General features: G+C 34.6%; 2 long non-coding RNA genes across 2 annotated transcripts in view; both read right to left on the bottom strand.

The window, feature by feature from the left end:
* Positions 1 to 13,233, bottom strand: part of LOC309647087 — a 120,342-nt gene extending 107,109 nt beyond the window's left edge. The window contains exon 1 of the long non-coding RNA XR_014255782.1: positions 3,801 to 13,233. This is a non-coding gene — a long non-coding RNA (uncharacterized lncRNA). The remainder of the gene's footprint in view (positions 1 to 3,800) is intronic.
* The window catches only part of LOC309647096, a 542,704-nt gene that overhangs the window by 487,964 nt on the left and 27,620 nt on the right, over positions 1 to 27,120 (bottom strand). The window lies entirely within an intron of this gene.

The raw sequence follows: 27,120 nt of genomic DNA, 5'->3' as shown, positions 1-27,120 counted from the left end.
ATAATTCAGGAACCCCAACCTGATGGGATCAGTTCTAATGTGAGTGCACCACAAACTGTTTAGTCGAATATAGACAATGCTTCTCACTGTCACAGGGAGTCCCTCCTGAAGATTCATCCTCAGAAGGCTGACAGATGTCTCACACTTGTGCTCTGGTTTTACCACTCTTTCAGCTCTCAGCTCTTCCTCTGAGTGCAATCACTTTTCCCAAAACAACATACTCTTTACTAAAGTGGATCAGTCACTTGCCATGAAAAAAGAAGCCCATTACCACCACACCATCCTCTTCACACTCTTGTCCTCCACTTCAAGATTCTTAGGCCCTTTGCTGTATCTCTGTATCTTATTTTATTTCCAGGGAATCATTGTCATTCTCTTCCACTCTGATTTTCCCCAATAGATCTCTCATATAGAAGAGGGGAGAGGACTGGTTCCCTCCTTCACATTTTTATGCATTCCTCCTCTGTGATCATATCAAGTGGTGAGGGAGCTTGTAGTAAGCAACTAAACACACACACACACAAAGTTATGTGCTCTTACTCTGAGGAAATGAATGTTTTTCAACTTTCTTTTGCTTGAAAGAGAGGTAATTCAAGTGACAACACTAAACAAGTAAGTTCATTCCAGTTTGCCAGTAATTTCTACACTTGAGGGTCTCCAGGCTTAGTCAAAAGAGAGAAGCCATATAATGGGGTTTCTATTTAATCTCTATCAAGACAGGAATTCTGATATACATGCCTCCAAATTGTTCTTCTTAGCAATATAAATATATTTATATTTAGTTATATATTATATAAATAGTTATAAATATAACTAAGATACATATATATTTGTGTATATATGTATGTATATACTAAGACTGCATAAATAAATAAATAAATATTGTCACCATTTTTGATGAAGTAGAAAATGTGTTAATTACATTTTAATTAATTAATTTAGCTGCTTTGGGTCTCAGTTGCAGCATGTAGGATCTTTCCTTGTGGCACGCAGGTTTCTCTCTAGTTGCGGTGTGCAGGCTCTCTAGTAGTGGTGCATGGGCTCTAGAGCATGTGGGCTCAGTAATTGTAGCATGGGCTTAGTTGCCCCGTGGCATGTGGGAACTTAGTTCCCTGACCAGGGATCGAACCCACATTCCCTGCATTGGAAGGTGGATTCTTAACCACTGGACCACAAGGAAAGTCCCTAATTACATTTTCTCACAATTAAAGACTGTTCTCTTGCTTTTCAAAATTTGTTAGTGTGATGAGAACATAATTCATTTGCGTTCCCTCTCTTAAATCAATAAGGCAATTTTATTCTAGCTCATACCCCTGATGAGAGAAAAAAGGAATAGTCTTATAAGTATTTAACGTAAAATATGGTATTTCCTTTATGTTTGAAATATTTTATATTTAAAAAGAAAAATATTAAAAGTAATGTAAAAGGGCTTTTTCATGTAAATAAGAAAGATTCTTATATCTGCTGTTGGTTAATACATCATGTTTGTTATATCAAATGTTTTTATATACTCACTATGACCTAAGATAATAAAAAACTAGGCAAATATAAAATCAACTACAGCAGTATTACTGACTTAATGTTTCCTGCCTAAAGAAGAATGTTAAGTTAAACAGCAGTTAACAGAAAGTGACTATTCTTTATTGATGAATATTCTGGCACAGTGATACCTAGGTAAGAAACTTATTTAGAATGACAGAGCTAAGCATAGTCTCTCTAAGGTGTTTTCCATATATTTAGGTCAAAACCTATACAAATAACTTTGATCCCATCAGGGAATTTCCTTAGGACCTTAGGAATTAGTAAAAGATAGGTCAAGGATTTTTACCACACCAATATAGTTTACCAGCTTGTATTTTAAAAGGCACAACTCCAAATTTATAAGTGTTTTCATACTTAGAATGATTTTTAAAAAGAGAGCTAGGTAACTAAGTCATAGAAAGGAATTGATTTTTGGTATGGTATATTTTTCTACATACATGTACCACAATGTTTTTTCCAAATATTTATGTTTCTCAGTCAGGCAAATGTTGACATCCAATTAAAAATAACACTTTGCTCTGTATTGCAGGTAACAAAGCACAACCACCACCCCCCCCCGCCGAGTTACTTCACTTAAATACTATAAAACATATTGTTATTTTTTTAAAAGGTCACTCTTCATTTATAAAGGTAGTTCTTATCCAAATCACCATCCTATAAAATAATATAAATCATTTACCTTTAAAAATTTAACCATATTTATGATATTATTATCCCTTTTTTTTATTGGAAATCCAAGCCTACCTTAAATATTATTCAGTTTTGGTGAGAGAGCAAATTGGTATAAATAATCTGAGGTGCAATTGACAAGTTATACCAAAAGCCATAAAAATTTGCAAACTTTTCAACTCTCTAATTCTACTTTTAAAAAATCTTTAAAAAATATTTATAAACCTATATAAAATGGATGTGTATCAAAGCACTATATAATAGTGAGGCACGGAGAACAATCTGAATTTCAAATGATATATAAATACCTAAATAAATCAAGGCACATAAATACAATGGAAGTTAAGCAGCCAGTAAAAATTATATGCTAACTAAAAATTGATTCACATAGAAAGATATTTATGCTAATTGAAAAAGTATGTCTTAGGGAGACATGATGACAGTTCATTTGTAGTGATCATGATATCTTTATTTAAAGTATATGGAAACAAAAATGTCTTTTAAAATATAGATTTAGAAAATACATTCATTGTTTTTATGAAATATATAATAGAAATAGATGAAATATATTTTATGAAGTACACACACAATAAAATAATGTGTACATTTGTGTAAATATCAAAAAGGATGGAAGGATTGATATGATTGTGTGATGTTAACCCTTATTTCTGTGTGGTAAGATTAGCTTATCTTCAGTCTTCTAAAAATGTTAACAAAGAATAAGTATAATCTTAAAACAAAATATTATAAACAATAGTATAATATAATATTACAATATAAAAAATTATAAACAAAATTTACAGAAAGAGAATCTGCCATGCAATCTTTAATAACACAGGGGAAAACATCTCCAAAGATCTTAACCCATCCCTTTTGAGACTTGAACATAGAAAGCAATGGTATTGTGGCATATACTGACATTAAAATAAGACAGAATACAAGGCTCAAACATATTAAACTTAATATTGAACCTGAATTAGTATGACTGAATTTCTGTTAACTACCACCAGTCAGAGAATGATGTCCTGTTGTGTTTTTTAAGCCAAAGAGTAAACAATTTCAGATTTTGATATAACAGGTATAAAATACTTCTATTTGGATACACTTTTATTATAGTAAAAATATTAATTTAACCTGAGTAATCAAAATTGATCCATAAAATTGAAGAAACACTAATAGAAGCAATGTAGATGAACAGATAAATTAGAACTGGAATTGAGCAACAGGATAATTTTTCAACTTTAAAATTGGAATGAACATACACACACATACTCACATACATATATTTAAACAGGGTATGGGAAAACAGTCCCTTTTAAACTCTCCACTTTTGTATGAAAATTTGCACTATCTTTACACACAAGAGTGGGACAATATATATCAATATTTTACATGTGTGCATAAAATTAGGTCCAGCTCTCAGAAATACAAGTTAAGAAATTATCAGATAAGCTCAAAGATATGTTTTTTTAGAACATTTTGCCTACTTCTCTTCAGTGCTCTATTGCATTTGAATACGGTGATCACAACAAATTGAAACCCACATGATCATAGGCAGAGACTAAGGCTAGTTAAAGGGTTTCACTTACCTTTTACTTCCTGACAGTTATCCTGCAAGATATTAACTTCCTGCCACTCTCTAACTGTGGAAGTCTTCAAGGATTTACAGGTATTATAGACCAGCAGTTAGCACACTTTATAGCAAATAGCCTGATAGTAAATATTTTTGGCTTTCCAGGCCATAAAGTTTCTGTGGCAACTACTCAACTCTGGTGGTGCAGCGCAAAAGCAGACATAGGTAATGCATAAACAAATAACTGTTGCTGTGCTCCAATAACACTTTACTTATAGGCACTGAAATTTGAATTTTATATAATTTTCCTATTTTATTAAATATTATTTTATCTTGACTTTTTAAAAAATCTTATAAAAATGTAAGAGTAATTCTTAACTGGAAACTATGTAAAAATAGGCCATAGACTGGAATTAGCCCACAGTTATAGATTGTGGATGCCTAGTGAAGAACAAACTAATTTACAAATAGTGGTGGTCACAATTAGTAAGGAGGCCTGCCAAAGCCTGATGCTAAGCACCTGTAAGAATGGCCATGTATCAGTTCCCAGAGGTATGAATGTGGGAACCTTTATTTTCCTTCCTTTTTCTTTTTTCACTTAGAGAATAAACAGAAATTTTGATGACTTCTGATCTAAACTTGAAAAAAAATTACTTATTTAGGAAAATGATAAATAAAAATTTCCCTATCATTTCTATACATGAAATAATGAACAAATCAACATATCAAGCGAAGTTGATTCATAAGCAACATAGCAACACAAACTCACGTTATAAGTTCTCCTCCTTCATTGAAATTACATAGCTTATTACTTGAAAATGGCACATGGATCTTGGCATACTTCCTATAAGAACAATGGTGACACTCTGCTAATCGCATCTATTTTCATGAGAGGAAAAATATCTTTCCAGGTCAGTTACAAGGTAGTTTCAGATTCCATATAAGAAATATTCTTATTCAAAGATGTTCATCAGAGCTTTTTTCCATAATAGCTAAAAATTGGAAACATTGTAAATTTTCAAAAATAAGGAACTGAAACAACTAGACAAACAAAAATAGAAGAGAGCACTGATACTTAAGTGATTATAAACCGTCTTTGGAAGTTATTCACTGACTTCTACTTCAATATGGCAGGATAACAAAACTTGAAAACCTTCTCCTAGTGACACCTAGAAATTCTGGTTGAAATACATAGAGGGATTTTTAAATTATTTTAAGAATAAAATCAAGTTCACGAGATGGAAATTTGTACTCTAAAACCAAAGAAGATACTGAAAACTAGAGCACTTAATATGCATGCTGATATTGTATATGCCTGGGAAGGGGGTTATTGGTCCTGGTACCTAAGGACTTGGGTGTTAACACTCAGTATAGGAATTCAAACAGTACGAAATATATATTTTCAACCATTTTGACTTTTTCTTCTTCTTCTTTTTTAATGGTGACACAAGTTAATATGCTTTTTACTAAGAACTACTCTACCATACTGTATAGATTTCAACTTGCTGTCAACAATACTCTAGCAATTCTAGTCTTTTCACCTTTCTTTCTTCACTTTACACTATATTCATTGTGCTGGCACTGACTTTGTAACAATCAAATGAGTTCTCCTTCCTCAACTCTTTAAAATCTATTTATACAGCACAACTCACTGTTAGCTATTACAGTGCCTCACAAAAATGTTTCCAATATGCAATTCATAATTTTTATAAAGATAGATAATCTTTGACTTACAATATTCTAAGTTGATTTAGTAATAGTCTGCAAGCTCTTCAGAACTGTCTCAAAGTGCATCAAGGGAGAAATTTTTTCACAGCATTCAGTACTATTGTATTCTTCAGTATCGAATATTCTCCCAAAGTTGTTACTACTTATGAGAGCTAAGAAAGTCTTCTCATCTAATCTTTGCATGTTATTTTCTTACAACAAAATATATAATAGGATTGACCTGACTTCAAATATGGACTAATTAATGATTAATTTGGAAATGTTCACAAAGCATTAAATACCTGCTAATTATCAAGATGAAAAGGGCCTAATAGCCTCAAATTATCAGTCATGATTTGTCCTTATAAAACTCCTATAATCATAGGCTTTCAACAAGCTTTTCTTTGTTATTGCCAAAAGCCGGAGCAAAAAAATTATAGAGCAATTGTAACAGGATGAAGAATGTTTTCCTTCCATTCAAAACAGATTCTAGTAAAGTTAAAGAAATAAATAGACATTTTGCTTCGTATGATTCTAAACGGAATACCATGTATCATCAGGCATTTAATCTAACAATAATTGACTGAAATTTTCTAGTCAGAAAATAGTCAGACTTTGAATGTATTAGTTGAAGTTTAACTATGTAGCAAATATATGGAAAAGTAAAAATTATTATATAACAATTGTTTCTATTATCCTCTTTAGCCTTTTGTTAGTTTAATTGGGATGATGGTTATCTATATAGAATTTCCTGGAGTTCATATTAGACTGGTTAAAAATATTGATTTTTATACCAATAGCTGTGTCATCCATTACAGATAACTTCCTGCTATCTCTAAGTCCTACTCTCTATTTCACATCACATCCACTTACTTTCTTCACCTTCTCATCTCCCTGTCACTTATACTTTCTACCTAAGTCTCACTCTATTGAAAATTTTCTTAGTAAGGTTAATGATGAGTGCCTAGCTGCTAAGTTCAATTAATACTCTGGTCGCTATGCTAGTCGGTCCCTCTGCAACATTTGATATGTTTGATCCCTTGTCACTAGATTACTTACCTCTCTCTTGTTTGGCAACCATGTTTGTATTTTTCTCACATTCCCAGTCCCTTTATCTCAGTGGTCATGAAAATTTTCCCCACTTCCACTAGCTTCTTATATGCTAATGTCTCCCCATGATTTTCTGTTTTGCCACCTTCTTTTATCTCTCTACACTATCCCTGAAAAATCCCCATCCACTGTTATGGTTTCAAATGCCAACTGAATTCCAATAACTTCAAAATCTCTAAATGTCCTCTTCTTTTACTTCCAGAAAGCAAAATCCAACTGCTTTTATTTATTTATTTATTTTATAAATTTACTTATTTATTTATTTTATTTTTGGCTGCATTGGGTTTTCATTGCTCTGTGTGGGCTTTCTCTAGTTGCGGCAAGTGGGGGTTACTCTTCATTGTGGCGCGTGGGCTTCTCATTTCAGTGGCTTCTGTTGCTGTGGAGCATGGGCTCTAGGCACATGGGTTTCAGTAGTTGTGGTACACGGGCTTATTTGCTCCACGGCATGTGGGATTTTCCCGGACCAGGGATCGAACCTGTGGCCCCTGCATTGGCAGGCAGATTCTTAACCATTGCACCACCAGGGAAGTCCCCAACTGATTTTATAATACAGTAAAAATACAACTCTTCATTATTAACTTAGATCCTTAGAAAAATCTATATTTAATTATAATATTTGAGAAATGAGTAGTTGCATATGAATTTCTAAAGAAATTTTAAAATTTCCATGAGAGGAACAAAACTAAAAATGAAGCACTCTGCATTTTAATAATGAATACCTATGAGGCTATACACCCTGTTTAAAATTTACTTTTTTAAGCTTTCAGCAGTTTTCTAAATTTTCTACTATTGACGTTTATATTACAAAGGGCAATATCAGTTTTGTTTATTAAATAACATACAGCTTTAATGTAAAAGCATAAAATTTATAAAGCACAAATTTGAGAAATATGATTAGACTTGAGAACCCCCTAGAATCACTATTCTTATAAAGTAGCTTGCTACTTTGACAGCCAGAAAAAAAAGATGCAGCTTTAGACATGGTATTTTTTTTTTTTCCATTCTGAGAATGTATTCTCTCCTTCTGGACTTTCTTTTATGTTAGCACATGTCATCATTTTAAATCATTCCATTTTTTGTGACAATATTTACATAAACTATCAATCTACTACTTCTCAGCTCTGTGAACTTGATATATTTCTTAGCTTTTTTCTGCCTCAGTTACCTCATTTGTAAAACAGGAATAATAATATCATCTGCCTCATAAGGTTGTGGTGAACATTAAATGAATTATTTGTTAACCTAATTATTATTATGATTATTTAAGTGGATGAACAAATTAAAAATTTAAATCTATTATCTATAAATTCCCCTATCTATTCCAATATTTATATTTTTATCTTTTATCTCAAAATTGAGCATTATATTTATATAATCCTCTACAATGCAATGCAAATATAGAGGTCGCATCACAAAAGTAAATGAACACCACAGAAAAATGTGTTAAGCAAAACAGAACACCAAAATAAACTTAAAATATACAAAAATAAATGATGAAGATATTCAAAAGATTTTTGTAACTTTATTGAATTTATTAGTTCTAATAGTTTTTTTGATGAAGTCCTTAGGGTTTTCTATATATAATATTGCTTCATTGGCAATAGTGAGAGTTTTACTTCTATCTTTCCAATTTGGATGCCTTTTATTTTATTTTTTCCTGCCTAATTGTTTCCTACCTAACTGGTAAGGACTTCCAATTCTATATAGAATAAAAGTAGAAAGAGTGGGTATCCTTATCTTGTTCCTGATCTTGGAGGGAAAGCTTTCAGCTTTTCACCATTGAATATGATGTTAGCTGTGAGCTTCTAATATACGGTTTTTATTTTTATTATGTTGGGAAAGAATAAAGCTAGAGGCAACATGCTCCCTGATTTCAGACCATATTACAAAGCTTAGGTAATTAAAACAGTATTGTATTGACACAAAAATAGACACAAAAATCAATGAAAGAGAATAGAAAGCCCAGAGATAAGTCCACACATACTAGGTCAATTAACTTATGACAAAGGAATCAAGAATATACAACAGAGAAAGGATAGTCTCTTCAATAAATTGTGCTGGGAAAATGAGACATCCACACGCAAAATTATAAATATGGACCATTATCTTATACCATACACACAAACTAAATGGGTTAAAGACTTAACGTAAAACTGGAAACCATAAAACTTCTAGATGAAAACTTACGTGCTAATTCCTTGATATCAACCTTGGCAATATATTTTTTTAACCTGACACCAAAAACAAAGGCAACAAAAGCAAAATAAACAAATGGAACTGTATTAAACCAAAAAGTTTTTCCAGAAAAAGAAGCCATCAACAAAATTAAAAGGCAAACTACTAAACAGGAGAAAACATTTGCAAATTTTACATCTGATAAAGGGTTCATATCTAAAATATATAAAGAATTTATACAACTCATGAGAAAAAAAAACAAATAATTTGATTTAAAAATTGGCAGAGAATGCGAATAGACATTTACCCAAAGAAAGCATGGAGACGGCCAACAGGTACATGAAAAGATGGTAAACATCACTAATCATTAAGAAAATGCAAATCAGGGGAGAGAGCTTCAAGATGGTGGAAGAGTAAGACGCGGAGATCACCTTCCTCCTCACAAATACATCAGAAATACATCTTCATGTAGAAAAACTCCTACAGAACACCTACTGAACGCTGGCAGAAGACCTCAGACTTCCCCAAAGGCAAGAAACTCCCCACGTACCTGGGTAGGGCAAAAGAGAAAAGAAAAAAACAGAGACAAAAGAACAGGGATGGGACTTGCACCTTGGGGAGGGAACTGTGAAAGAGGAAAGTTTTCCACACACTAGGAAGCCCCTTCGTAGGCAGAGACTGCGGGTGGCGTAGTGGGGAAGCTTTGGAGCCACAGAGGGGAGCGCAGCAACAGGGGTGCGGAGGGCAAGGCAGAGAGATTCCCGCACAGAGGATCAGTGCTGAGCAGCACTCACCAGCCCGAGAGGCTTGTCTGCTCACCCACCGGGGCGGGTGGGGGCTGGGAGCTGAGGCTCGGGTTTCAGAGGTCAGATCCCAAGGAGAGGACTGGGGTTGGCTGCGTGAACACAGCCTGAAGGAGCTAGTGTGCCACAGCTAGCTGGGAGGGAGTCTGAGAAAAAGTCTGGAGCTGCCAAACAGGCAAGAGACTTTTTCTTGCCTCTTTGTTTCCTGGCGCGCTAGGAGAGGGGATTAAGAGCACCGCTTAAAGGAGCTCCAGAGATGGGTGTGAGCCACGGCTATCAGCGTGGACCACAGAGATGGGCATGAGACACTAAGGCTGCTGCTGCAGCCACCAAAAAGCCTGTGTGCAAGCACAGGTCACTTTCCACCCTTCCCCTGCCATGAGCCTGTGCAGCCCACCACTGCCAAGGTCCCATGATCCAGGGACAACTTCCCCAGGAAAACACATGGCACGCCTCAGGCTGGTGCAACATCATGCTGGCCTCTGCCACTGCAGGCTCGCCCCACATCCATACACCTCCCTCCTCACGGCTTGAGTGAGCCAGACCCCCGAAGCAGCTTCTCCTTTAAACCCGTCCTGTCTGAGCGGGACAGATGCCCTCAGGCGACCTACAGGCAGAGGCGGGTCTAAATCCAAAGCTGAACCCCAGGAGCTGTGTGAACAAAGAAGAAAAGGGAAATATCTCCCAGCAGCCTCAGGAGCAGCAGATTAAATCTCCACAATCAACTTGATGTACCCTGCATCTGTGGAATACCTGAATAGACAACGAATCATCCGAAATTGAGGAGGTGGACTTTGGGAGCAACGATATATATATATATTTCCCTTTTTATCTTTTTGTGAGTGTGTATGTGTATGTTTCTGTGTGTGATTTTGTCTGTATAGCTTTGCTTTTACCATTTGTCCTAGGGTTCTGTCTGTCCGTTTTTTGTTGGTTTTTTTTTTTATTACTTAAAAATTTTCTTTTCTTAATAATTATTTCTTATTTTAATAATTTATTTTATTTTCTTTAACTTTATTTTATTTTATCTTCTTCTTTCTTTCTTTCTTTTTTTCCTCCCTTTTATTCTGAGCCGTGTGGAGGACAGGCTCTTGGTGCTCCAGCAAGGCATCAGGGCTGTGCCACTGAGGTAGGAGAGCCAAGTTCAGGAGACTGGTCTACAACAGACCTCCAAGCCCCATGTAATATCAAACGGTGAAAATCTCCCAAAGATCTCCATCTCAACATCAAGACCCAGCTCCACTCAAAACCCATCAAGCTCCAGTACTGGACACCCTATGCCAAACAACTACCAAGACAGGAACAAACCCTATTCATTAGCACAGAGGCTACCTAAAATCATAATAAGGCCACAGACACCCCAAAACACACCGCCAGACGTGGAAATGCCCAACAGAAAGACAAGATCCAGCCTCATCCACCAGAACACAGGCACTAGTCCCCTCCACCAGGAAGCCCAAACAACCCACTGAACCAACCTTAGACACTGGGGACAGACACCAAAAACAACAGGAATTACGAACCCCCAGCCTGGAAAAAGGAGACACCAAACACAGTAAGTTAAGCAAAATGAGAGGACTGAGAAACACACAGCAGATGAAGGAGCAAGTCAAAACCCCACCAGACCTAACAAATGAAGAGGAAATAGGCAGTCTACCGGAAAACGAATTCAGATTAATGATAGTAAAGATGATCCAAAATCTTGGAAATAGAATGGAGAAAATACAAGAAACATTTAACATGGACATAGAAGAAATAAAGAGCAAACAAACAGTGATGAACAACACAATAAATGAAATTAAAAATTCTCTAGAAGGGATCAATAGCAGAATAAGTGAGGCAGAAGAACGGATAAGTTACCTGGAAGATAAAATAGTGGAAATAACTACTGCAGAGCAGAATAAAGAAAAAAAGAATGAAAAGAATTAAGGACAGAATCAGAAACCTCTGGGACAACAATAAACACACCAACATTCAAATTATAGGGGTCCCAGCAGAAGAAGAGAAAAAGAAAGGGACTGAGAAAATATGTGAAGAGATTATAGTTGAAAACTTCCCTAATATGTGAAAGGAAAGAGTTAATCAAGCCCAGGAAGCACAGAGTCCCATACAGGATAAATCCAAGGAGAAACACACCAAGACACATATTAATCAAACTATCAAAATTTAAATACGAAGAACAAATATTAAAAGCAGCAAGGGAAAAACAACAAATAACACATATGAGAATCCCCATAAGGTTAACAGCTGATCTTTCAGCAGAAACTCTGCAAGCCAGAAGGGAGTGGCAGCACATATTTAAAGTGATGAAGGAGAAAACACTACAACCAAGATTACTCTACCCAGCAAAGGATCTCATTCAGATTTGACGGAGAAATTACAACCTTTACAGACAAAAGCTAAGAGAATTCAGCACCACAAAAACAACTTTACAACAAATGTTAAAGGAACTTCTCTAGGCAGGAAACACAAGATAAGGAAAAGACCTACAACAATAAACCCAAAACAATTAAGAAAATGGTAATAGGAACATACATATCGATAATTACCTTAAATGTAAATGGATTAAATGCTCCAAACAAAAGACATAGATTGGCTGAATGGATACAAAAACAAGACCCGAATATATGCTGTCTACAAGAGACCCACTTCAGACTTAGGGACACATACAGATTGAAAGTGAGGGGATGGAAAAAGATATTCCATGCAAATGGAATTCAAAAAAAGCTGGAGTAGCAATTCTCATATCACACAAAAGGGACTTTTAAACAAAGACTATTACAAGAGACAAAGAAGGAAACTACATAATGATCAAGGGATCAGTCCAAGAGGAAGATATAACAGTTTAAATATTTATGCACCCAACATATGAGTACCTCAATACATAAGGCAAATACTAACAGCCATAATGGGGGAAAATTACAGTAACATAATCATAGAAGGGGACTTATCACCCCACTTTCACCAATGAACAGATCATCCAAAATGAAAATAAATAAGGAAACACAAGCTTTAAATCATACATTAAATAAGATGTACTTAACTGATGTTTATAGGACATTCCACGCAAAAACAAAAGAATACACTTTCTTCTCAAGTGCTCAAGGAACATTCTCCAGGACAGATCATATCTTGGGTCACAAATCAAGCCTTGGTAAATTTAGGAAAATTGAAATTGTATCAAATATCTTTTTTGACCACAATGCTATGAGACTAGATATCAATTACAGGAAAAAATCTGTAAGAAATACAAACACATGGAGGCTAAACAACACACTACTTAATAATGAAGACATCAATGAAGAATTCAAAGAGGAAATCAAAAAATACCTAGAACAAATGACAATGAAAACACGACAACCCAAAACCTATGGGATGCAGCAAAAGCAGTTCTAAGAGGGAAGTTTATAGCAATACAGTCCTAATTTAAGAAACAAGAAACATCTCAAATAAACAACCTAACCTTACACCTAAAGAAATTAGAGAAAGAAGAACAAAAAAAACCCAAATTTAGCAGAAGGAAAGAATTCATAAAGATCAGATCAGAAATAAATGAAAAACTAATGAAGGAAATTATAGCAAAGATCAATAAAACTAAAAGCTGGTTCTTTGAGAAGATAAACAAAATTGATAAACCATTAGCCAGACTCATCAAGAGAAAAAAGGGAAAAGATTCAAGAAAAAAAGGGAGAAGGCACAAATCAATAGAAATAGAAATGAAAAAGGAGAAGTAACAACTGAGACTGCAGAAATACAAAGGATCATGAGAGATTATGACAAGCAACTATATGCCAATAAAATGGACAATGTGGAGGAAATGGACACATTCTTAGAAAAGCACAGTCTTCCGAGACTGAACCAGAAAGAAATAGAAAATATAAACAGACCAATCACAAGCACTGAAATTGAAACTGTGATTAAAAATCTCCCAACAAACAAAAGCCCAGGACCAGATGGTTTCACAGGCGAATTCTATCAAACATTTAGAGAAGACCTAACACCTATACTTCTCAAACTCTTCCAAAATATAGCAGAGGGAGGCACACTCCCAAACTCATTCTACGAGGCCACCATCACCCTGATACCAAAACCAGACAAAGATGTCACAAAGAAAGAAAACTACAGGCCAATATCACTGCTGAACATAGATGCAAAAATCCTCAACAAAATACTAGGAAACAGAATCCAACAGCACATTAAAAGGATCATACACCATGATCAAGTGGGGTTTATCCCAGGAATGCAAGGATTCTTCAATATACGCAAATTAATCAATGTGATACATCATATTAACAAATTGAAGGAGAAAAACCATATGATCATCTCAATAGATGCAGAAAAAGCTTTTGACAACATTCAACACCCATTTATGATAAAAACCTTCCAGAAAGTAGGCACAGAGGGAACTTTCCTCAACATAGTAAAGGCCATGTATGACAAACCCACAGCCAACATCTTCCTCAATGGTGAAAAACTGAAACAATTTGCACTAAGATCAGGAACAAGACAAGGTTGCCCACTCTCACCACTATTATTCAACAGTTTTGGAAGTTTTCGTCACAGCAATCAGAGAAAAAAATAAAATAAAAGGAATTCAAATAGGAAAAGAAGAAGTAAAACTGTCACTGTTTGCAGATGACATTATACTATATAGAGAGAATCCTAAAGATGCTACCAGAAAACTACTAGAGTTAATCAATGAATTTGATAATGTAGCAGCATACAAAAGGTGCACAGAAATCTCTTGCATTTCTATACACTAATGATGAAAAATCTAAAATTAAAATTAAGAAAACACTCCCATTTACCATTGCAACAAAAGGAAAAAAAATATCTAGGAATAAACCTACCTAAAGAGACAAAAGACCTGTATGCAGAAAATTATAAGACACTAATGAAAGAAATTAAAGATGATACAAATAGATGGAGAGATATACCAAGTTCTTGGATTGGAAGAATCAATATTGTGAAAATGACTCTACTACCCAAAGCAATCTACAGATTCAATGCAATGCCTATCAAACTACCACTGGCATTTTTCACAGAACTAGAACCAAAAAATTCAAAATTTGTATGGAAACACAAAAAACCCTGAATAGCCAAAGAAATCTTGAGAAAGAAAAATGGAGCTGGAGGAATCAGGCTCCCTGACTTCAGGCTATACTACAAAGATACAGTAATCAAGACAGTGTGGTACTGGCACAGAAACAGATATTTAGATCAATGGAACAGGATAGAGAGCCCAGAGAGAAACCCATGTACCTATGGTCACTTTATCTTTGATAAAGGAGGCAAGAATATACAGTGGAGAAAAGACAGCCTCTTCAATACGTGGTGCTGGGAAAACTGGACAGCTGCATGTAAAAGAATGAAATTAGAAAACTCCCTAACACCATACACAAAAATAAACACAAAATGGATTAAAGACCTAAATATAAGGCCAGACACCATCAAACTCTTAGAGGAAAACATAGGCAGAACACTCTATGACATAAATCACAGGAAGATACTTTGTGACCCACCTCCCAGAGAAATGGAAATAAAAACAGAAATAAACAAATGGGACCTAATGAAACTTAAAAGCTTTTGCACAGCAAAGGAAACCATAAACAAGATGAAAAGACAACCTTCCGAATGGGAGAAAATATTGGCAAATGAAGCAACTGACAAAGGATTAATCTCCAAAATGTACAAGCAGCTCATGCAGCTCAACATTAAAAAAACAAACAACCTAATCCAATAATGGGCAGAAGACCTAAGTAGACATTTCTTCAAGGAAGATATACAGATTGCCAATAAACACATGAAAGCATGCTCAACATCACTAATCATTACAGAAATTCAAATCAAAACTACAATGAGATATCATCTCTCACTAGTCAGAATGGCCATCATCAAAAAATCTACAGACAATAAATGCTGGAGAGGGTGTGGAGAAAATTGAACCCTCTTGCACTGTTGGTGGGAATGTAAATTGATACAGCCACTATGGGGAACAGTATGGACGTTCCTCAAAAAAGTAAAAATAGAACTATCATACGACCCAGCAATCCCACTACAGGGCATATACCATGAGAAAACTATAATTCAAAATGAGTCATGTACCACAGTGTTCATTACAGCTCTATTTACAATAGCCAGGACATGGAAGCAACCTAAGTGTCCATTGACAGATGGATGGATAAAGAAGATGTGGCACATATATACAATGGAATATTACTCAGCCATAAAAAGGAATGAAATTGACTTATATATAGTGAGGTGGATGGACTTAGAGTCAGTCATACAGAGTGAAGTAAGTCAGAAAGAGAAAAACAAATACCATATGCTAACAGATATATATGGAATCTAAAAAAAAAGAAAAAAATGTTCTGAAGAACCTAGGGGCAGGACAGGAATAAAGACGCAGACGTAGAGAATGGACTTGAGGACACGGGGAGGGGGAATCGTAAGCTGGGACGAAGTGAGAGAGTGGCATGGACATATATACACTACCAAATGTAAAACAGATAGCTAGTGGGAAGCAGCCGCATAGCACAGGGAGATCAGCTCCGTGGTTTGTGACTGCCTAGAGGGGTGGGATAGGGAGGGTGGGAGGGAGACGCAGGAGGGAAGAAATATGTGGATATATGTATATGTACAGCTGCTTCACTTTGTTATAAAGCAGAAACTGACACACCATTGTAAAGCAATTATACTCCAATAAAGATGTTAAAAAAAACACAATGAGATCACCTCATGCCTTTAAAATGGCTAGCATCAAAATGACAAGAGAAGAAATGTTAGCAAAACTGTGGGGAAAGGGAGTCTTATACAAAAATGCAAGAAGATAATACTATAAATCTCAGAATACTTATTTTCTCTGGGGGAGAGGAAGGTGGTTGAACTGGGATGTGCAGTGTGTATGGAAAAGTTCTATTTTTTGACATGAGTAAGGCCACAAGGTATTTATTGTAGAATACTGTATTAAGCCATATATTTGATTTAAATGATTTTGTTTGTGTTTGATTACAATGTATTTTTTTAAAATAGTGAATGTGAAATAAAGACATTCCTAGTCAAATAATAACAGAAACAGATGAATGTTTAACAATTCACCTGCACTAAACAAATTATTCAAAATCATTGTTCAGGCAGAAGAAAATTGATCCCACACAAAAGCAAACAATGAAGAAAGAAATTAAGAGTAATAGAATAAGCAAAAAAATCAAAAGCTGTTAAGTATTACTGACAATTTACAACAATAATAATGTTTTGTAGGTTTACATATATGTAAAGTCAAAATACATGACAGCAATAACAAAACTGGTGGGAGTAATTAAAGCATTCTGGTTTTTGTTATTATCTAGGTTATGGTAAAACTGTTAATATATACTAAAATCTGAAGATACAGGTTATAATTTCTAGGAAAAATATTAAAGGACAGCTAAAGAATGTAAAACTAACAAGCTAATAACAGGGAAAATGGAATGGTAAAATACACTAAATCCAAAAGAAGATCAAAGAAGGGACAAAAAGGAACATAAAACAAATGGAACAAATAAAAATATAGAAAGATGAAAGATGTACTGGTAACTGTACTAAATATAAATGAACTGAAGATTCCAATTGACAAAATATATTGTCAAACTTCATAGAAAACAAACAAAAACATACAAAACTAGGAGTTTTCCTTTCAGGAGACAAATCTTAAGTTTGAGATTATAGCGACCTGGAAAATGAAAATATAAAATGCAATAGTGTAAGGGAGGTCCTAAAGAGTATAATAGGACAAATAAGATAAAATATTTAAGGATTAGAACTCTCATTATTCACAGACGATATGGTCATATTTATACAAAATTTAAAGAATTTAATCACAGACTATTAGGGTTTTGACTGAATTTCACCAGGTTTCAACTTATAAAGTTAATTCAGGCATACCTAGGAGATATTGCAGGTTCAGTTCCAGATCACTGCAATAAAGCAAATATTGCAGTAAAGAGAGTAACACAATTGTTTTGGTTTCCCAGGGCATATAAAAGTTACGTTTACACTATATTGTAGTCTATTAAGTGTGCAATAACATTATGCCTAAAAATCAATGTACATGCCTTAATTTAAAATTTTTTTCTTGCTAAAAAAAATGGTTACCAACATCTGAGCCCTCAGTGAGGTATAATCTTTCTGCTAGTGGAGGATTTGAAATATTGTGAGAATTACCAAAATGTGATACACAGACTCTAAGTGAGCAAATGTTGTTGGGAAAATGGTGCTGACAGTCTTCTTTGACACAGGGTTGTCACAAAAATTCAATTTGTAAAAAATACAATATATATGCATTTTTTAAAAAGTGCAATAAAGAGAAGTGCAATATAATGAGGTATGTTTGTATATAAAAATCTGTTTTCTGTACACTATCAGTAAACAAATTGAAAAATAATATAAAAATATACTTAAAGTGATATTAAGAATAATCATATACTGAACGTAACAAATCTAATGAAAGTTAAGCAAGACCTGTAGACAGAAAAACATAAAATATTATAGAAAAAATATTGAAGAAGCTCTAAATAGATGGAGGGATACACCATGGTTATGTAGTGTAATGAGAGTTTCAATAATTTAAGCTGTCAATATTATTGAAATTGCATTGGGGTTTAAGGCAATCCCCATCGAAAATCTGACAGAGACAGAGACAGAGAGTAAATTAACAAAGTTAATCTCAAATTTATATGGAAATGAAAGGTCCAAAAATAGACATTATCATTTTGAAGTACAAGAACAAATTGGAAAGATTTAAGCTACCAATTATCAAGAATTATAATAAATTATAGTTATTAAATAGTATAGTATTAAAAAATAAAAGGAGGAATTTTTATATGTGTTTATCCCACTTATTGAAATTGAGCAGGACCCTGTGGAATCCTCTTGGTTACAAAAACCTTTCTGTGTCTCCTTTTTCTTATTTGTAAGAAAAAGGCTTTCAGCCTCCTTTATCTTCCCTGAGTTTCAAAGAGCAGATTCATACAGTTACCAATTAGAGGAGTGAGGGAATGCAGAAAGAAACAATATTGCAGTTATAGGGCACAGTCCTGGTTTCTCCTTCAGGGGATGTGGATAACAATTTGATATATATCTCTGAGTTCCTCTATAAGAAACAGGGAACCCCCACCCAGGAGGAGGATGGTAACTTCAGGCTGAGAACAAGCACATGGACCCAGACTGGTTTGAATTAGAAAGCCGATTCCCATAACTCCACCCTGTTACCTCACAATCACCAACAATCAGAGGAAGGTCACACACCATGAAGCCCTCCCCCAAAATTTTGCCTATAAAAACTCTTCCTGGAAAACTATTGGGGAGTTTGGGTCTTTTGAGCATAAACTTCCTGTTCTCCTTGCATGGCCTTTCTTTGCTCGAAACTCTGATGTTTCAGTACGTTTGGCCTCACAGTGAGTCAGACACATGAATCTGGGCTTGATGACATTATGACAAAGTAAACACCAAAATCCAAATGGAAAATAATTATGTTTTAATACACGTATCCACCTGGATATTTCTAAGGGGTAGGAGTTGGGGGCAGGGGGAATGAACCTTAATCACTACCTAATAGAATCCTTAAAAATCAGTTTTAGATGGATTGTCAATTTAAATGTGAAAGCTAAACAAAGAAAGCTTTTAATTGAAAACACAGAATATCTTCACTAAGATATAGCCTGAAAATTTGTGTTCCCCAAAATTCATATGTTAAAACTCTAATGCCAAAGGTGATGGCATTAGGATGTGGGGCCTATGGGATATGATTAGGCCATGAGGATGGAGGCCTCATGAATAAGATGAATGCCATTATAAAAGAGGCGCAAGAGAGCTACCTGGCCCCTTCCACCATGAGAGGATACGAAGAGAAGTCTGAAACCCAGAGAAGGCCCCTTACCCAACTACCCTAGCACTCTACTCCAATCTCAAACATGAGAAATAAATATCTGTTGTTTATAAGCTACCCAGTCTGTGGTGTTTTTTTTTATATAGCACATATAATCTAAAACACTAGGAGCAGGTAAAGGTTATTTAATAGGACATGAAAAGTACAACTGTAAAGAAAGAGTTAATAAATTTTATGTACATTAAAATGAGAACTTCTAAAAAAATAAAAAATAAATAAGAACTTCTTTTTATCAAAGACCACACAAAAAAGTACAAAGGCAAGACACAGCATGGGAAAAGATACTTATGTACTGAGTTGTATGTTATATTTTAACCAAACATTTAAATTAAAAAAAAAAAAACAACTATACCTTTAAAAGTTTTAAAAATATGCATATTGATATATGTTTAGAATAGAAAACAATAAATAAAACAACACAAGGTCTCAGTTCAAAATGGCAATGAAGGAAGATCCTAAACTCACTTACTCCCAAGGACACACTGAATCTATAATTATATATGGAACAATTTCCAAAAAAAAAAAAGGAAAAACTAGCTTAGTGACTCATACATATCAGGCAAACAAGGAAGAAAAAAACACATCAAGTAGGTAGAAGAGGCTGAGAAACAATCTCATTATTAGACGCACCTCCTGCATGGTGCCACACACTTCGGGGGGAACCCAAAATCCAGAGCTTTTTCCTGAGGAGTAAAGGGCTTGATCCCACATCAGGCACTCCAAGTTTTAAGACCTCCACCTGAGAGATGAGCACCCAAAATATCAAGCTTTTTAAAGCCAGCAGGACTTATGTCCACAAGATCCACCTCTTGCCCAACTACCCTAGCACTCTACTCCAATCTCAGACTGGAACTAAATATCCGTTGTGTATAAGCTACCCAGCCTGTGGTGTTTTGTTATAATAGCCCAAACAGACTAAAACACTAGGAGCAGGAAAAGATTCTTTAATAGGTCATGAAAATCAACAATCTAAAGGGCTCGCACACACTCAGACTTACCTGCCACAGGGCCCAGCACAGAGGCAGCCTATTGAAAAGCACCCAGACTTCATGTGAAAGAAACATATTTGCTTATCTTAAAGCATTGGCCCGAAGGGCGGTATTTAATTACACACTTCTGGGGGCCTGCTATAATAATCTCTGGGACTGGAGGCTAGCAGGTATTATCTTTGCACTGTCCCTCTGCCTCCCTCAACCAACTTACCTGTATCTACCAAAAAGTAGCTTATACCCTCCTCTGGCACTCTGATATTTGTGGGTGCCACCAGGGAATACCTCTAGTTTACCTGGATCTGGTGCCTAGAGTGGTTTACACTCATGGATACCACAGGAATGTAAACAATGGAGAAAGAGTTATATACCAGCTACCACTCTCAGAGCACAGCAAGAGACTAAAGAACCAGGAGTCCAGTCTTTCTGTGCAAAAGCCCTATTAGCTTAACTTCGTAGTGGTGGCCTGAGGGGCAGGTTTCTAATTAAACATACATATATGGACTGATTTATAATCCTTTCCAGAGACCTTGGAGGGCAGGCATTATTTTTGCAATCTCCCTCTGCTGTGTTTCAGAGTGCCAGTATCCTAAAGAGAAGATTTTACACATGTCTGAAGACCTTGTTTTTATCAATATATCTGATGCCCAGGGTTTTGTGGCTGCTGCCCAGGGGACACCGTTTGATGTCCTGTCTCTGCTGGTCAGTAGAGCTTGTGTTCCTGGATTCCATGGGACTGTAACAATTGGAGAGACAGTTTTTCACCAGCTACCATCACCGGGGCACTGCACGGACAACAGACACAACTCCAGTCTTTCTGTGATAGAGGCCTATTTGCTTTGACCTGAGGGAGAGGCATCTGGTATGATATACATCTAGAGGCCTACAAAGGTGTTCTCAAGGAACAAGGATCAGTGGACATCATCTTTGCTATTTCCCTTTGTCTTTTATTAGCTTACTGGTGTCTACTGGAAAGGACCTTCTACCCTCCTCTGGCACCCTGATTTTTGCATCTGCCTCCCAGCAGATATCTCTAGGTAACAAAGCTCTGGTGGCCAACAGGACTTACGTTTGCAGTCCCACAGGACTGCGCATATATGTATATTTTAAAACTTGCTTCCTGAGGGTCTGGCTTTCAATCAATCAGCCTTACCTAAGTGCTAACTGATATCCTCCCCTTTGGGACACTGACAGGTCTTGGCAGGAAGGTGAAAAATTCTTTACTAAAAACTATAAGACACTGATGAAGTAAATTGAAGGAGACACAAATAAATAGAAATATATTCCAAGTGCATAGATTGGAAAATTAATACTGTGAAAGTATCCATACTACCCAAAGCAATGACAGGTTCAATGCATTACCTATCAAAATTCCAATAAAATTTTGCACAGAAATAGAACAAACAATCCTAAAGTTTGTGTGGAACCACAAAAGACACTGACTGCCAAAGCAATTTTGGAGAAAGAACAAAGCTTGAGACATCATGCTTCCAGATTTCAAAGTACATTACAAAACTATAGTAATAAAAAAGAGTATGGTATGGCATAAAAAGGAGACACATATATCAATGGAACAGAATAGAGAGCCCAGAAATAAACCCACACATACATGGTTAGTTAATTTATAACAAAGGAGCAAGAATATACAAAAGGGAAAGGACAGACACTTCAACGGTGTTGAGAAAACTGGGCATCCACATGCTAAAGAGTCAATCTGGACCACTATCACTAAACCATACACAAAAATTAACAAGTGGATTAAAGACATGATGTAAGACCTGAAACCATAATACTCCTAGAAGAAAACATAGCCAGTTCGTCCTTAACATTGGTCTTGGCGTTGACTTTTTGAACCTGACACCAAAAACAAACACAACAAAAGCAAAATTAAACAAGTGAAACTACATCAAACTGAAAAGCTTCTCACAGCAAAGAAAACCATTAACAAAATGAAAAGCCAACCTACTGAATGGAAGGATACATTTGCAAGTCATATATTTGATGAGGGCTTGATATCCAAAAAACAAAGAACTCATACAACACTGTAGCAATACTCAAATAATCCAATTAAAAAATGGGCAGGGGATCTGAATAGATATTTTTCCAAAGAAGACATATAGATGGCCAAAAGGTACATGAAAAGGTGCTCAGCATCACTAATCATAAGGGAAATGCAAATCAAAATCACAATGAGATATCGTCTCATGCCTGATAGAATGGCTAGAATCAAAAAGATAAGACATAAATGCTGGCAAGAATGTGGAGAAAAGGAAACCTTGTGCACTGTGAGAGAAACCATAAATTGGTGCAGCCACTATGGAAAACAGTATTGTTCCTAAAAGAAAAAATAAACTACCATAGGATCTAGCAATTTGAATTCTGAAAAAAAGAAAACAAAAACACGAACTCAAGGAGACAGCTGTATCCCCATGTTCATTGCAACATTATTTACAATAGGCAAGATATAGAAATAATCTAAGTGTTCATTGATGCACAAATGGATAAAGAAAATGTGGTATAATATACACAGCAAAGTATTATTCAGCCCTGAATAAGATGAAAATCTTGCCATTTGCAACAATGTGGATGAACCTCAAGGACGTTATGCTAAGTGAAATAAGTCAGAGAAAGACAAATACTATATGCTCTCACTTATATGTAGAATCTAAGAAAACAAAACAAAACAAAATATAAAACTAAGTTTACAGATACAGACAATAGATAAGTGATTGTCAGAGATGGGGCTGGGGATGGTTGAAATTGATAAAGAGGGTGAAAATGTAAAAACTTCCAGTCATAAAAAAAGTCATGGGAATGTAGTGTACAGCACAGTGACTATAGCTAATAATTCTGTATTTCATATTTGAAAGTTGCTAAGAGATTAGATCTTAAAAGTTCTCATCACAAGAAAAAAGTGTAACTATGTATGGTGATGGATATTAACTAGACTTACTGTAGTGATCATTTCACAATATATACAAATATCAAATCATGTATACTTGAAACTAATGTCATTTATAACTTAATTAAAAACACACAAAAAATTGTTAAAACCTTTATTTTAAACCACTGTTAAAATTTGCATGTTTCTTTATGTCTTATTTCTATATGCAGACTTTTGTAAAATTAAGATCCTACTGAATAAATAGATTTTCATTCCCCTTGTTCCATTTGATATTTCAGCATTATTTACTATCTGTAAATACTCTTAAACCCATCATCTAATAAATGTGTAATAATTTATCATATGGGAATACCCCTTTAAATTTTATTGATGGTGGGGCATTTTATCACAGCTCTATAAAAATATAGAGTAAAAATATATAATACAAATAAGTAAATTCCTGATTATTAACATAAAATAAAATTCCAGGAGAAACCTGTGTTTGAGGATGTGCTATAGTATAATATAAGGATAATTTTACAATTTATAGAGTCACCCCCCAAAATTGTGCCAATTTAACTGTAACAGAAAAGAGGAACACTTTCAATGTTTGCTCATTTGGTAGGCATAAAATTATACCCTTTTTATATTATCAGTTGTATGTTTATTTTTGTTCTATAAGTTTATTCTTATATTTACTGCTTATTAATTAATTTGTAAATTATTTTCTGAAGAAGTTTGGCCATTTTTAACTTGGATTGATCATTTATTTATTGTTCATTTGAATATACATTTATTTGTTGTATACATTACATATATATGCAATTTAATTTTTTTGCACATATATGCAATTTTCTATTTTATAAATGTATTTTCTTTTAAAGAAGTTCTTCATTTTATGTATTCAAATTTATAACAGTTTTATTTTGTGTTCTTTTTCATTATTATGTGCCTAGAAAAATCTTTCATGTATGAGAATTAAGAATTTTTTATTAATATGGTTTTACCAATTTTATGATTTCCTAGTTTGTGTTTTGCTTGACATTGAATTAGTAATCTATTGCTGGATATCAAATTACCACAAACTTAGTGGCTTAAAACAAAACACATTATGAAAAGTATTCCATGGAAATGAAAATGAAGAGCAAGCAGGGGTAGAAATACTGATATAACACAAATTAGAATTTAAGCAAATAATATAACAAGAGACAGAGAAAGACATTACATAATGAGACAGGAATAAGTTGAATAAAAAGATATAATGATTATAAATATATATGTACCCAACAGAGGAACACCTAAATACATAAAACAAATATTAATAGAAGTAAATGGAGATATTGACAGTAACACAAAATTGTAGGGCACTTGAACAGCTCACTTACATCAATAGGCAAATCATCCAGACAGAAAATCAATAACAAAACACTGGCCTTAAACAACACATTAGATCAGATTAACTTCATAGATACCTAGAGAACATTCCATCTAAAAGCAACAGAATCTTTTTTTTTCAAGTGCACATGAAATATTCTCCAGGGTAGATCACATGTTAGGCCACAAAACAAGTCTCAATCCTTTAAGAAGATTGAAATCATATCAAGCGTCTTTTTGACCAAAACAGTGTGAGACTAGAAGCAAACTACAGTTTAAAAAACTACAAAAAACACAAACACATGGAGGCTAAACAATATGCTACTAAACAACAAATTGGTCACTGAAGAAATCAAAGAGGAAATCAAAAAAGACCTAGAGACAATGAAAATCAAAGCAAAATAATCTAAAATTTATGGCACAAAGCAAAAGCAGTTCTAAGGGGAAAGTTTATACTGAAACAAGCTTACTTCAGATAATAAGAATATCTCAAATAAGCAACCTAACCATACACCAAAAAGAACTAGGAAAAAAAGAACAAGCAAAACCCAAAATTGGTAGAAGGAATGAATCATAAAGATTAGAAGAGAAATAAGTAAAAATAGAGACCCCTCCCAAAATAGAAAAGACTAGTAAAACTAAAACATGGTTCTTAGAAAGAGAAAGAGATTGACAAAACTTTAGCCAGGCTCACCAAGACAAAAAGACAGAGGACCAAAATATACAAAATTAGAAATGAAAAAGAAGTTACAACCAACATCACAGAAATACAAAGGATCATAAGACATTACTATGATCACTTATATGCCAATAAAATGGACAATTAATAAGAAATGGATAAATTCTCAGAAATGTATAATCTCCCAAGACTGAATCAGAAAGAAATAGAAAATATGAAGAGACAAATATCCAGCAATGAAATTGAATTAGTAATTAAAAAAAAAAAAAACTTCCAAGAAACAAAAGTCCAGGATCAATGGCTTCATAGATGAATTCTACAAAATATTTAAAGTTAACACCTCTCCTTCTCAAACTGTTCCAAAATATTGTAGAGGAGGGAAAAGTTCTGAATTCATTTTACAAGGCCAACATCACCCTGATACTAAAAGCAGACAACACCACCACAAAATAGGAAATTACAGGCCAATATCACTGATGACTATAGATGTAAAAATCCTCAACAAAATATTAACAAACTGAATTCAACAAATGTATTAAAAGGATCACAAGCCATGATCAAGTGGGTTTTATCCCAGGAATTCAAGAATGGTTCAATATCTGAAAATCAATCAAAGTGATACATTACATTTACAAATTGAAGAATAAAAATCATTTGATAATCTCAATAGATGAAGAGAAAGCTTTTGACAGAATTCAACATACATTTATGATTAAAACTTTCAACAAAGTGTGTATAGAGGAAACATACCTCAACATAATAAATGCCACATATGACAAGCCCACAACTAATATCATACTCAACAGTGAAAAGCTGAAAGATTTTCCTCTAAGATCAGCAGCAAGACAAGGATGTCCACTCACCACCTGTATTCAACATAATATTGGAAGTTCTAGTCACAGCAGTTAGGCAAGAAAAAAGAAATAAATGGCATCAAAACTGGATAAAATAAGTAAAACTTTCACTCTTTGTAGGTGACATGAATATATATAGAAAACCCCAAAGACTCCACAAAAAAAACTATTAGAACAAACAAATAAATTCAGTAAAGGTGAAGGATGCAAAATTAATATATAGAAATCTGTTTCATTTATATATACTACAAATTAACTATAAGAAAGAGAATTACACCAAAATTAATAATTAATAATTAATTAATTATCATTATTAATTGCACCAAAAGAATAAAATGCCTAGGGATAAATCTAATCAATGAGGCAAAAAAAAATTGTAAATCTATGATGAAAAAAAAATTGAAGACAACACAAATGAAAAGATATATTATACTGTGATCATAGATTGGAAGAATTAATATTTTTAAAAATATACACACCACCCAAGGCAAGCTACAGATTCAATGTAATCGTTTTCAAAATACCAATGGCATTTTTCACAGCACTAGAACAAAAATTATAAAACTTGTATGGAGGGGCTTCCCTGGTGGCACAGTGGTTAAGAATCCACCTGCCAATGCAAGGGACACGGGTTCAAGCCCTGGCCCGGGAAGATCTCACTTGCCACAGAACAGCTAAACCCATGGGCCACAACTACTGAGCCTGCGCTCTAGTGTCCACAAGCCACAACTACTAAGTCCATGTGCCACAACTACTGAATCCTGTGTGCCTAGAGCCCGTGCTCCGCAACAAAAGAAGCCACGACATTGAGAAGCCCGCGCACCGCAACAAAG

The sequence above is a fragment of the Balaenoptera physalus genome, assembly GCF_965194825.1.
Source record: "Balaenoptera physalus genome assembly, chromosome: 17".
NCBI lineage: Eukaryota > Metazoa > Chordata > Mammalia > Artiodactyla > Balaenopteridae > Balaenoptera > Balaenoptera physalus.
The sequence above is the reverse complement of the archived record's forward strand: the minus strand, read 5'-3'. Positions and strand labels throughout refer to the sequence as shown.